Source organism: Rattus rattus, chromosome 7 (genome assembly GCF_011064425.1).
Source record: "Rattus rattus isolate New Zealand chromosome 7, Rrattus_CSIRO_v1, whole genome shotgun sequence".
Taxonomy (NCBI): Eukaryota; Metazoa; Chordata; class Mammalia; order Rodentia; family Muridae; genus Rattus; species Rattus rattus.
This window is the reverse complement of record NC_046160.1, coordinates 46,262,768-46,277,315: the sequence shown is the minus strand read 5'-3', so window position 1 is coordinate 46,277,315 and position 14,548 is coordinate 46,262,768.

Here is a 14,548-nt window from a genome sequence, read left to right as displayed (position 1 = left end):
ACCCCGCCCCCCGCCCCCGAGGTGAAGCCAATAGCATGCTTGCTTACTGCAAGATCATTTCGGCTGTGTTAGCCATGCTGCCTGGTGGTGTGTTAGCCAACTGTGCTGCCTGGCGAGAAAGCATGGCTGGCCATTTCAGAGCTCCTCAAAGCTCCTCCCGATAATCCCAGGATAAATCCTCTGGGCTTCAGAAGACATTAAAAAGGCTCCGGTGAAGGATGTTAGACACAAAACAAGTCCTGATGAGACACAAATGCTGCACTGCTCAGACCGAGGTTACCCTGTGCAGGAACTTTGCTGAGTCAGTGTCCTGTAGAGCCCTTCACTGACTAAAAACAGGTTCTTTGCACAGTCCCTCATAGCGGGGGGGGTCCCAGGGTTGTCCCTTGGTGTGGTCATGGAGCAGTGACTGTCAAGAATGCCCAGAGTTGCGGTTCTCCTCCAGTGCCTCCTGGAGACCAGCATCTAGGTTGTTTAAGAAGATCCATGGCAGGGCTGCAGGGAGAGGGAGCATCTGGCTGGACCTCTGGTGGCAAGAAAGGGGGAGGAACTTTAGATAGGAGTACAGTTCTCGAAGCTGAATATGGTGGCAAGTGTCTGTAATCTTAGCTCTCAGGAAGTTGAGGAATGGGGATCTGAGGATAGCCCAGGCTACATAGTGAATCTGAAACTAGCCTGAGCTATATATTATACAGCCTTATCTGAAGAAAAAGAAAAGTTGATCTACTTGAGCAGGAACGGCGTTTTAAGAGGTAAGTTCCCTGTGAGTCAGGATGACTTCCTTTTCTCTGTTTCCTGCAGTTTTCCCAGACAGAGCAGTACCTCAGAGAAAGGAGCACTTTCTTTAAGAGTCTTAGCCCGCTCAGGTGCTGCAAGAAAGTCCTCTTCACTGGGTAACTTATGAACAAAATGTACTCCTCAGAGTTTCAGAGGAAGAAGTCTAAGATGTACGTGTGTGTCAGCACATCCGTATCCTACGAGAGCCTCTTCTCTCAGATGGTGCCTTTAGTGTGTCCTCACATGACAGAATGGGTGAACGGGTCCTTTGGTGCCTTTTCTAAAGGTACCAGCCCCAACACCTCCTAGCTTGTGGATCAAGTTCCTGTGGAGGAAGCTAACACAGAAATAAGTAAATGTGGACTGACAGAGGACACAGGGCCATTCAAGAAACTGCTAGGAGACCGAGAATCACCTCAGAACAGGCAGGAAAAGAGAGCTAAGGGTTGCAGGAGGTTGGTCCCTGACAGCAGTGGTTCCCACTGCTGGAAGGAGTGTGCTCCATTGTTTTTGACTGTCTACACTCGGGGATCCTGGGCATGAGAAAAAAGAGAGAGACTGAGTCTATTAGTATTCCATAAAGACACAGGACCAGATATGTGGAAATGGTTGCTGTGATCTGGAGCTGCATGTTCGGTCTTCTGGGTAGTCGGTGGCTGACAGGTTGGAGTCCCAGGGAGAACCAGCGTTCAGTCAGTCAAAACCATGACGGCATGGTTTACGTGCTGTCAATCTCAAATAAATTCTCTCTTGTTTGGGAGAGGAGTATTCTCTCTGTTCTATTTCAACGGCAATTAATTGGATTAAGAGGACCCACATCATAGAAGGAAGTCTGTTTTACTGATTAAGATTTTTTTAATAAAAAAATTCTTTAGGTTACTTGTATGTATGTATGGGTATGTGCACAAGAATGTGGGTGCCTGCAGAGTCCAGAATTAACTGATCCCCTGGAGCTGGATTTACAAGTGATTGTGAGCCATCTGATGTGGGGGCTAGGGATCAAACTGGGGTCCTCTGGGAGAGCAGTACAAGCTCTTAAATGTTTTAAAACATTATTTTATTCCGTGTGTGTGTGTGTGTGTGTGTGTGTGTGTGTGTGTGTGTGTGTGTGTGTGTGTGTGTGTGTGTGTGTGTCTCTGTGTGTATGTGTATGTCTGTGTGTGTGTCTCTCTGTGTGTATGTGTGTATGTATGTTTGCCTATGTGTGTGTCTCTGTGTGTATGTGTCTGTGTGTCTCTCTGTGTATGTCTGTGTGTATGTGTGTGTATGTCTGTGTATATGTGTGTGTGTATGGCCATGTGTGTGTATGTCTCTCTGTGTGTATGTGTGCGTGTGTGTGTGCATATGTGTGTGTCTCTGTGTGTATGTGTGTGTGTATGTCTCTGTGTGTCTATGTCTGTGTGTATGTATGTCTCTGTGTGTATGTGTGTGTGTCTGTGTGCGTGTCTGTGTGTATGTTTATGTATGTCTGTGTGTGTGTGTGTGTGTGTGTGTGTGTGTGTGTTCTGTAGGTATGTACATGCATCAGAGGCCCCACAAAGGTCATAAAAGGGTATTGTGCCCCCTGTAAGCTGTCATGTGAATGCCAGGAACTGAACCCAGGTCCTCTGCCAGATCAAAAATGGTTAAGAACGTTCATAACCATTGAGCCATCTCTCCAGGTCCTGATTAAAATGTAAATGGTATTCAAAAACAGCCTAGAAAAACACCTCATCTCTTGGGTCAGGTTGACATAGGAGTTAGTCATTCTTGGAAAAGGGAGGGAGTGCGAATCTCTGAGCTTGAGCCATATGCCCACCTCTTTGCTCAGTAGAGGATGGAGTGTTTTGCTTAGAAGTTCCCTAGACAGCACAGTAGAGAGTGCAGAGCTGTGGAACAGGCGATCTGGGAAATTATTACCTAAAGAAGAGGGAGCTCCTCCCAAGAGGAGCTTTTGTTTGTTTGTATGAATCATCAAGACACTGCCCTCTGCCTTTCCTTACCACCCACACCTCACTGCCTCTCTAGGAAAAGTAGCAGCCGCAAATGAAAGATACTTTCTGTTATTTCTGTTCATCTCAGTACCTGAGCTCACACTGCCACCTCCAAGCCCTTTCTCTGAGAGGTCTATGCTAATCATTCAGCAGGATTCACTTAGGTGGCTCTGAAAAGTCCTCCCCCAACTCCCTTCCCTCCCATCCTCCTGCCCCACCACCTCTGCAAAGTACACCTTACTCACAAGACATTCCTGCCCCAGAAGAGTCTGCATGGGTTATCTAGGTCCTCTATATCCCTTAGTGGAAATAAAAAGGCACTCCTTCTAGACACTGAACCTATCAGTCACAACGTGCCAATCTGGTTTGAACAAGATGCTGCTGTACATATGCCATAAACCTGTCATAGCTCTAGTCAGCCACAATGACAATGTGAGTGATGCATGTGCAGTTGTAACCTGTCCACTGACATCGCAGGCTTGAACTGCTGAGAAGTTGTGCAGTGTGTGTGTGTGTGTGTGTGTGTGTGTTATGTGTGAGTGCACGTGCATGCACATCACTTGGTTGGTTTCTGACCAGTAGCTGTAACTATTGGCCAGACTCAAAGCAGAATGGTGAGTCCAGGACTCCTCTAGAGGCAAGTCTCTGAACAAGATGCCTGTAAGGAGGTGTGGCCCCTGCTTTCCTTCTGGGAGAGTTCCTGGTGGACATGCACAGCTCAGACCAACCTGGAGTGGCAAAGGGCATATACTGTTACTCCAGGAACACATGTGCTGCCCAGTCCTCCTCTGAAATTTAGAAGACTGATTTCTGATCAGCTTGTGTCTTAGGATTTTATCACTGTGAAAAGAAACCATGATCAAGGCAACTCTTATAAAAGCAAATGTTAACTGCTGCTGGCTTACAGTTTCAGATGTTCAGTCCATTATCATCATGGTGGGAAGCATGGAGTCATGCAAGGTGGCTTGGTGCTGGAGGAGCCAAGAGTTCTACGTCTTGATCCAAAGGCATCCAGAAGGAGAGCGTCTTCTGCAGGTAGCTAACGGGAGGCTCTCTTCCACACCGGGTGGAGCTTGAGCACTAGAAGACTCAAAGGCTGCCTACATAGCAAACCTCTTCTTCCATCAAAGCCACACCCATTCCAACAAGGCCACGCCTCCTCATCGTGCCTCTTCCCATGGGCCAAGCATGTTACAATCACCACAGCATGTTAGAGATAATTCACTTCGAATTCCCAAGATCACACGTTTATAGAAAAGATCAATAATCTAAAATGAAACTAGATGAGACAGACATAGAAAGTCTATCCCCACCCATACTCCACTGACTTACATGTGTGCACCCTGGAGTAGACACGGTTGATCCCCGGCTGATGCAAAGCCTGCTGCTCGGCTTACAGTATATGTCTAGACCAGAGCGTTGATTAGCACACTTCCTCTACCCTGGAGAAATCCTCACTCTATTACAACATCTGCCACTCTGAATGTTGGCAAACTATGACCTCCATGGGGGGCCGTCTGCTTTGGTAAATAGATTTTATTGGGAGCCAGCCACACTCACTTGGTAGTGCATTGTGCCTGCTTCCCCCGATACGCTGGCAGAGCTGAGCAGCTGCCAGAGACCCTCTGGTCCATAAAAGCTAAATTCCTCTTATCTGGCTCCTTTGTCACGGCGGTATTCACTGCTGTGACAGAGTCAGTGGCATACAAAACTCGTAAGAAGAAATTGCTTGTGTTGGCTCACAGTTTTAGAAACTGCAGACCATAGTCTTTGGCTCTGTTGTCTCTAGGTTCGTGGAGAAGCATAATGCCATGGTGTTGGGAACACTCAAAGTAGAGAGCTCTTTACCCATGGCAGTAAGAAAGCTGAGGAGGGGAATACAGTCAGGGGCCACGGCAAGATGAAACCCAGGGGCATGCTATCTCTTTCCTTTAATTGATTTGAATCCACTTCTAAAGTTTCTAAAGTAGTGCACCAGCTGGGGTCCAGGTCTTTTACACGAGAGCTTGGAGGGAACGGCTCCCCCATTTGTTTCTAGATGCAGTCTTGCGATGTAGCCCTGGCAGCCCCAGACTCTCAGAAGATGGGCCTGCCTCAGCTCAGGTGACACTGCAGCCACAGGTCCCCTTCTGCAGGGCTGCAGACACTGTGTATTGCCAGTGGGCTTTATTTTTCTGATTGCTGCACTTAAATGCAAGAACAGAAGCAATTTAAGAGAGAAATAGTTTATTTTAGTTCCCAGTTTCAGGTACAGTCTCTCATGACAGGAAGTCAGAGTGCCAGGAGCTTGAAGCAGCTGCTCCCAGTGCATCCACAGTCAGGAAGAAAGACCGACGGATAAATTCTGCTGCTCACTTTCCTTTCTCTATACAGTATAGGATTTTATCAGGGGAATGGTGCTACCCACAGTGGACAGTCCTGACAGAGCTAACCACCTAAGGGTTAGCCTGGTATTCACTTTTTTTTTTTTTTTTTTTTGGTTCTTTTTTTCGGAGCTGGGGTTCTTTTTTTCGAACCCAGGGCCTTGCGCTTCCTAAGCAAGCGCTCTACCACTGAGCTAAATCCCCAACCCCAGCCTGGTATTCACTTAAAAGTACTGCAGAGCTGTCCAAGACTAGATGGAGTTTTGGAAACTCAAGAGACTGAAGGTACCAGGAGTCTCAGGGGAGCAGTTCACTTAGGAGGATGGCCGCTTTGCTATAGTCAAAGGGCCAGGGTAGGTTTCTGTGGTCACCTTAAGGCTTAAGTAGGGTGGTGTACCTCCAGGTTGGGCACTTGCCACCATGTGCACGGCTGTCTCGGGACAGATGATCCATGGTAACTCCAACAAAGGTGTAAGCTCTTGTTCTGCACGTTCTGTTCTTCCTCTGTCCACATGGATGGCCTGCTGGCATTCTTTGGACAGTCACTAAGGTCACAGACTGGCTTCAAGCTGAATTTTTAGCATAGTCAGTGGTGGTGGGGAGATGGTGGAGCAGGGACACTCAGAGACCCCAAAGGCCAGATGTAGGTCTCTTGTAAGACTTTCTTCATGCTTAGAAAACCAGTGTGGCGAGTTTTCTGTTTTAAAACCTTAGTCTGGCATCCGTTCCGCTCTGGTTCTGAGTTCCAAGGGTCTGACCCTAAGCCTGGCCTCTTTACAAAGCAAGTGAGGGGCACCTTCTCTGCAAAGGCCCTAATGACTGGACTGAGGTGAGGCAAACGCTCTCAAGTGGGAACAATTAACTTGTGCCTTCCTGGTAGGAAGGGAAGACATCGTGAAGATGAATTCTGGGAAGTCAGCGTTCAGAGGAAAGGTCGCTTTCCAGAGGGAAGTTCTGAGTCAGGCAAAACATTGCTTCATATCACACAAAAAAGAAACACCCCCACTACCCCCACTACCCCCCCCACTACCCCCACTACCACCCTCCGCATGAGTGAACTTGGAACACATTCGGGCCCTGTTGAACTATGCTCCTTCTGAGATCCATATTTTCTAATTCTGGAAATTCAACGTTTTGAAATCGGAGACTTCCTGCTTTTCCAGGAATCCAGACTTAATTTTTTTGACCTTCAGAAACATAAGATAATATATTTCAGTTGTTACAAGGTGCGTGGTCATTACAATGTCAATGGAAAATTCATACAAAAGGTTACATTCAAACTTAGGGCTCCTAACCTGAAGGCTATTTTTTTTTTAATTTTTTAACATTTTTTATTGGATTTTTTAAATTTACATTTTAAACGTTATCCCCTTTCTTGGTTTCGAGTCCATAACCCTCCTATCCCCTCCCCCTCCCCCTTCTTCTTTGAGGGTGTTCCCCCACCCATCCACCCACCCCTTCCCACCTCTCCGTCCTGACATTTCCCTGCACTGGGGGATCCAGCCTTGGCAGGACCAAGGGTTTCTCCTTCCATTGGTGCCCAACATGGCCATCCTCTGCTACATATGCAGCTGGAACCACCGGTCTGTCCATGTGTATTTTTTGAATGGTGGTTTAGTCCCTGGGAGTTCTGGTTGGTTGGTATTGTTCTTACGGGGTTGCAAGCCCCTGAAGGCTATTCTTTATACCATCATCTTTAGTATTCCCAATAGGGGTTTCATAAAATGATCCACTTTGTGGTCTTGTGACACTTCTAAGACTTACATTCCACATCTTTAAAACAGATTAAAAACACAGACTTAATTTTTAAGCCTCCAGAGCAAAACGCTGTGAGGCGGGTTGCTGCCCCGGCCCTCGGCCCTCTACTGCCCTCTGCTGGAAAATTGCTGTCAGCACGACCAGTGCTAATCTTCAATTCTTGGGCCAGTTCTTCAAGGCAACTATGTTTCTGTTTCATATGGAAGCTGCCAAACAAGTTACAGACTTCATGACTTATAACTGCATACTAAGTAAAATCATTTTTAGTATAACAGAATGAGCAACAATGTTGTTAAAAGCAGCCAATGGTGACAGTGGCCTTTTAACTTAATTATCAGCTGAGAAAGAAAAGACAGCAAGTGCTTTACACTGCAAAACAGGTGCTCCTTGATGACAATTTTGTGCAGTGCACTGTACTCATACTTAAGGGGCACAAGCATCCAGTTAGACATGCTCAGTTCTCAGTGACCCAGAAAGAGGAACATGATTATAAAACAGCCCAGAATACCTTGGGATGGATGGAGCTCAGGGGAGGAAGAGCTCAGACACAGGCAGCAGGGAAGGTCACTCATGACAAGATGAAGTGTAAATATTTTACCCGGGGGACAGCAGGGATAAGACGGGCACAGGTGGGGATGGTGTGTATTCCCAGCTCCACATGTATCTACTTCTATCCACGCCTGTATGTTGACATAAATGTTATCAAATTTCCTCGCATTTCTTAGAGTCTACTTTGAAAACTTCTACTGACACCTTCATGTGGGATAGGATAAAAATCGAGTGGGCAGTGAGACTGAATTTTGAGAACAAGCCTCTCTGCACCTCACATTTAAGAAGCCCCTTTGACTGTGGAAGAAAACCGAAGACAGAAAACCACACAGAAGCACAGCTTAATGAGCGATGGGAAGGATGCCGGATCAACAGTTGCCTTCTTCCCACCTCAGAAGCCACTCTGTAGGCAATAACGGCACTGCCTCCTTGTGTTTCCTCCTAGTCAGCCACCTACCTGTGTGGCCCTCCACATCGCAGCTTAACACTGTCCCTTCTCTTGGAAGTTGTTTGATATCCTATCGAGTCGTTTTTAATATAGATTCCTGCCTCTTGCCTTACTTGTCAGCTGAGTCCCTTGACCTGTAGTCTGGATCTTGTTACTTTGAGTGCTTGGCTTCCCTGTGGTCCTCTGACCTCTGTGCTCACTGCTAATTGGCAGTTGGACCCATGGGTTGCTTCACACCGAGGGTCAGGTCCTTTGGCAGACACTGGATGGTAATGCTTCTTTCTGCTCATAATATCTGTCCACTAGAGAGGGAGGGGAAGGGGAAGAGGGAGAGGGGGGAGAGGGGGAGGGAGAGAGGGAGAGAGGGAGAGGGAGAGAGAGAGAGAGAGAGAGAGAGAGAGAGAGAGAGAGAGAGAGAATGTGTGTGTCTTAGGCACATACGTGTCACAGCAGGCGTGTAGAGGTCAGGGGACAGCTTGTATGGATTGGTTCTTTCCTTTGACCATGTGTTTTGGGAATCGAATTCGGATGGTCAGATACAGTGGCCAATAGGACGTACTCTCCCAGTTGCAAGAACAAAATTTAAAATGGCAGGCAGACTACAAGCTTTAAGAAAGATATCAGTAAGCCCCACCAAAGGATATCTACAGGGGTCAAGAAATGAGAGAGGAGAGGCCTCTCATGAGGTAGTGCCCAGTGAACTCTGAGGTTGGAGAGAAGGCTGTGCACTTTGAAGGTCATTGCTGGTCGTGGGGAGGATGGTGTTGTAGGATGAGGGCCAGCGGGGGCATGTCAGAGGCGAGATGTGCAGGAGGAGAGCCTTCCGCACGAGGGTGAGAACGCAGCAGGCTACAATTTGAGGGTAGGAGTGGGCACAGATAAACCTGGCACACTGAAGGACAGAAAGGAGACTCCCTACTTCTACCTTAATGCCAGATAGAGGAAAAGTCTTCAAAATACCCTGTCAATTTAGAAAGAAAAACTGGCTTTCTTAGAGTCCAGGTCTAAATTTATTACCTTGTGAGAGTTAAAAAAAAAAAAAAAAAACCAACCCGAAACATTGTTATATTTAGACCTGCCCTGGGCTGATCCGGTCCCAAGGGAACCGCTGCACACCTGAAATTTTCCAAGAGGAGGAGACTCAACAACAGCTTAAGAGATTTCCTCTAGGGAACTCCTCACTGCTAAGAAAGTGAGCAGAACAAGGTCCAATCAAGAGGGGAAGGAAGGGAGCCAAAAAGAGGCTTGCAACTGGAGGCCACCAGGAACAAACAGGAAACAGGAAGCTGTTGGGACACACTGTCGAAGGGTGGAGGCCCTGGTGGTGGTGCCTTCAATCCCAGAACTTGGGCAACAGAGGCAGGAGGGCCTGTGGGTTCGAGTCCAGTCTGAGTTCCAGGACAGGCAGAGCTACACAGAGAACAACAACAACAACAACAACAACAACAACAACAACAACAACAACAACAACAGCAGCAGCAGCAAAAAGGTAGATGCAGGAAGAGGAAGATGGCATCCACTTCCGGGCAGCCTGGTTTACATAGCAAGTTCCAGGCCAGTTAGGGCTGTGTAGTGTTCCTGTTTCAATAACAAACACATAACAAAATATCAGGAAAAGAAGTAAGAAAAAAATCAGGAGGAGACTTAAAGACTTTAGATCATCAGATGCAAATGATAAAACAGTCATGCTTAATGTGCTCAGACAAGTGCAAAAATTTTAAAGAGTGAGTGAAGAAGAGGCTCTAGGGAACCACCAAGCAAATTTTATAAAGATTTAGAATCTCCGGTAGCACAAAAGTCATAACTGAAAAAAAAAAAAAAAACCGTTCCAATGATGGAGCAAATGCATTCTAGATGATGCTAGAGGAGAACCAGAGAGCTAGAAAGTAAAGGAAAGAAGTTATCCATTATGCAGACCAGAAGGATGCGGGTCCAAAGATGAGAGAGAAATGAGATTCGGAGGGTAGAGAGAAGAATCTGACAGCTCCAGGAGGAGACAACCTCAGTGAGGGGCTCATGAAGAGATGAAGGCCGAGAATGGTCTTCATCTGTCAAAAGCAGTTTATCCCTGGATTCAGGAAGACCACACCTACGTTACAAGAAACTCGGCAGGATACATTATAAGCGAAGCATAGGCAACAGGACAAAAAAGATACATTTTTAAAACAGGCACAGTAGCAAGGACTAGCAATCAGAGCAGACTGATTCTTATAGCCAAATGAAAGCCAGAAAACAGTGGCAAAATGACTTTAATAAAACATTTTTTTTTCCAAATGAAAATTCCACTCACTGAAAATTTCTCAAGCATGAGGAATCAAGTTCTTTTCAGAAAATCAAATTTGAATTTACGAAGAAATCATCACCAGAAAAAAAAATTCAAAGTTGAATTGCAAGAAAACAGAGAAATCTCCAAGAGAGAGGAAAGGTGAATACACTAGTAATGTGTGTCATTATGTATCCATATCTGGTTCTCTTTAAACCACTGATACGGGGCTAAGGAGATGGCTCAGTGGTTAAGAGCACCTGCACAGGATTGGACTATGATTCCCAGCACTCATAGCCGCCGGCTCATGATTGCCTGTGACTCTAGGTCCAGGGAATCTGATAGCCTCTTCTGGCCTGTGTGTGTGTGTGTGTGTGTGTGTGTGTGCGCGCGCGCGCGCACAAGGCATACACTCATACACACACAAACACACATTTTAAATACATTTTAAAAAATTGATACAAAGGGGTCTACAGTTACTGCAGCTATACAAAATAGTAACAAAATAATTACAGTTATCAGTGTGTGATACTAAGGTAGCTTATGTGCTTTACAAAGAATGTCAATGTAGTCAAGTTTGATCTGTACTTATCTTATTTCGTTCCTCGGAGAGATTTAGTTTATGCTTTGTTGTACACATGGGATTGAGATAATCCTCACAAGACTAATTTTCACCAGACTGTACTGTGCTTAAAGACGCCTAAAATAAACCACATGGGGTCAGACTCCCTAAGTCAGACCACACTGGCTACTGAGTTGTGTTGTCCCAAACTGCCTTTTTGCTTCCCACAGCTGACCATCATGTTGATTCCTGTGAAGATCGCAGAGGTCCCCACACTGTACCTAACAACACGAAATTATAATATTTAAAACCAGATGTCAAATCACTTGTGATAAATCTATCATGACGGTACAAATTTTAAAAGTTTTTTTTTAATTTTTGTTTTATGTGTGTGAGTATTTTGCCTGCATGTATGTATGTCCACCATGCTCATGCTTGGTGTGCTCAGAGGCTGGAGAATGTGTCAGAGTCCCTAGAACCAGAGTTACAGACAGTTATGAGCCTCCATCTGGGTGTTGGGAACCAAACCCGGGGCCTTGCAAGAGAAGCGAGCTCTCTTCATTGCTGACCTATGTCTCCAAACCCAATAGTACAACTTTTAAATATATCACTTTAAGTTGGAGATCACACAGACAAAAATTAGTGGGAATGTGGCTGGGAAGATGGTTCAGTGGGCAAAGTGCTTTCAGCACAAATGGAAAGACCAGAATTTGAATCCCCAGCACCCATGTAATAGCCATAAAATCCAGGAAAGCATAGTAGTTGCCTATAACCCCTTCTTTCAGAAGACACATGTATCCCTGGGGGCAAGCTATCTAGATAGACTGACTGACTAATAAGCTCTAGGTTCACCTGAGGGATCCTGCTTCAATGAACAAAGTGGAGAGTGATCAAGGAAGATACCCAATGTCAACTTTGGGCTCCCATGTGAGAAAGAGGAAGGGAGAAAGGGAAAGAGGGAGACTGAGGGGGAGGGAAGGGACAAGGGAGAGAGAGAGAATATAAATGTGAATGCCGCTGAAGTAAAAATACCATGACCTTGCTTCAGCAGAAAGGTGGTATTAACTTTCTACCTTTAAAATAATGTAAAAGTATATCTGGTTAGAAGAACCTAATTCACAGAACCATAGCTGCAAGGGAGTCTGACAGATGAGACTTTTAACATTCCAGACTCTGAAATATTTTCTTAGCATATAGAGAGATTTGGAATGGACAGTGAATGCTAGTTTACCAAATCCACCACAACTTAAAATAGTTTAAAATTGATTGGTAAAACTCTATATTTCAAAACTTCTGAGGTGCAGTCAAGAGAGTACTCGGAAACCAATGAGTAAATATTAAATTAGAAAATATCAATGAACTAGGATTCAGATGTCAAAAATTTAGAAGTAAATCCATCATATCACATACAAAGAAAGCAATTTAGAAATAATAAAAGTAAATGATTGAAACAGGAAGTAACAATAGCAAAGAAATAACAGAGAATTGGTGCACAGACATGAACAATAGGATAGGTTTCCAGCAACATTATCCCACAAAAAGGAGAAAGATAAATGATTATGACATTAATAAAAAGATATAGACAATGAAAACAACAATAAAAGAGAATTATGAGCGACTTTGGCCAATAAAATTGAAGGCTTAAATCATTGCCTCCTTAGAAAATATAGTTTCCTAAAGTTGACAGGAGAGTAAGGAGAAAAATGGAGTCTTCTGATCTTAAGTAAAAGGCCAGCTATCAGTGCACACCACGTGCAGATTTTACATGTGACATCTAACAAACTTTCACTGAATGTTAATTCTGAGTAAAGAAAGCCCTTTCAGCGGTAAAGAGCAGTTGGAATTTTAATAGAGCACTCTCTATTTTTAAATGTTGGCAACTTTTAAAGCATTTTTTTTTGTCAGTGCAGGCAAAATACAGTATGTCTGCAGGCTGATTCCAGCCCACAGTCTGCTGGTTTGCAACCCCGGCGCTCAGCCTCACAGACGAACACCCTTGTAAGTCATGGTGCAGCTAAACCGGATGACTCAGGTCTACTAGTAACAAAACTTGCTGATAGAGTCTGAGACACTGACGTGCGTTTTCAGAGGTGATTGTGGAAACGGTCTGACGCTCCTAAGTTAGGCTGACGTAGGACGGCTTGGAGGCAGAGGATGGGCCACATCCTTCCGGGTTGTCTTGGGAGCTCTTACAGTCCGGTCATCTCTCCCGCCTGTGGCTTGTCTCCTTTGTTTTTCCTCCTCAGCTTTCCTCCCAACTTTCTTCCTTTTCATTTTCTGCGTCTCTGAGAATTCAGTGGAATCTAAGGCCTCACACGTGCCAAGCAATTGCACTAAGCTGCATCCTCAACCTTTTTAAAAGGTGCTTTTGGGGGGCTAGAGAGATGGCTCGGTGTTAAGAGCACTGCCTCTTCTTCCAGAGGTCCTGAGTTCGGTTCTCAGCAACCACCTGGTGGCTCACAACCATCTCTAATGGGACCTGGTGCCCTCTCCTGGCATGCAGGCATACATGCAGATAGAACACTCACATGTATAAAATAAATCTTTTAATAAGAATATTTATTTTATTTTGAGACAGGATCTCACTGTGCCTCCTGCCTCAGACTCTTGAATAGTTAGGATTATAAATTGGGCCACTAGGCCTGGCTTAGTCTTTCTCATGAGTAGTGTCTTTTAAAAAATATTTTTTAGCTCTAGTGATGGACAAAAATTGCACATATTTAATATATATAGCAACATGCTGATTCAATAAATGTAAGCCTTATAAAATAATTGCCTCCATCAAGCTAACACATTGAAAACTTTATATACCCTTTATGTACAATGCATATCATATATAATAACGTGTAATATATAATACTATATAATAAATGATATATATCATGTAGTGTCCAAACTAAGGTAAACATACTGATCTCCTCGATTATTATTTACTTATGCTTAAGCATTGCAAATTCTAATAACTTTAAAAACCTGTGGGCCATGTGATCTTCACCTGCCGACAGTCCTCCTGAGTGACGTCACAGCTGGACTTATCTCTCCCTCTGTACTGTGACTCAGTCCACCTGGTCATCATCTGTACCCCCATCTGTCCCTCCTCCTGTTCCAGCATCCTCAGGCACCAGGTTGCTCTTGGCTTCCACTGGTCCATGCTGGGGATTGCACAGTGAGCGAGCTCCTATCCTTGTGTCTGGTTACTTGACTAAATACTATGACCTCCATCTAATTATGCTTTATCACGAATGATAGGGTTTCATTTGTTTTGGGAGGCCAAACAGCATTCCATTAAGCCTATGGACCATATTTTCTTTGTCCACTTATCTGGTGGCATTTAGCTTTCTTCCATTTCTCGGGCACTGTGACTATTGCTAGAATAAACCTGAACATGCAGATTTCTCTCGAATATCCTGATTTAACTTCCTCTGTAAGTGTGAGATTGCTGGATAGTCTTTTTTTTTTTTTTTTTTTAATTTCCAGGTAGCCCTACTGTTTTCCAGAGCTGCTGTATTATTTGTATTTCCACAAGCAGTGTGCAAACGTTCCCTTTTCTCCTCCTAGTCAACGGCCTTTGCTGTCTTTTACAAGTCATGGCCATTCTTGCAACATCTTACTACGGTTTTGACTTGTGTTTCTTGAGTGACTGTTAGCATTATCCTTTTTATGTTCTTGGCCATTTGCATATCTTCCTTAAGAAATGTCTATTTATATCTGTTGACAATGTTTGGGGCTTATTACCATTGGATTGCTTGAATCTCTTTTATGTTCCAATTATTAGCTCATTGTCAGAGAAATAGTTTGCAAGTATTTCTTCCATCTTCTAGGTTGTTCGATCTGCTGTCTCACTTGCTAGACAGG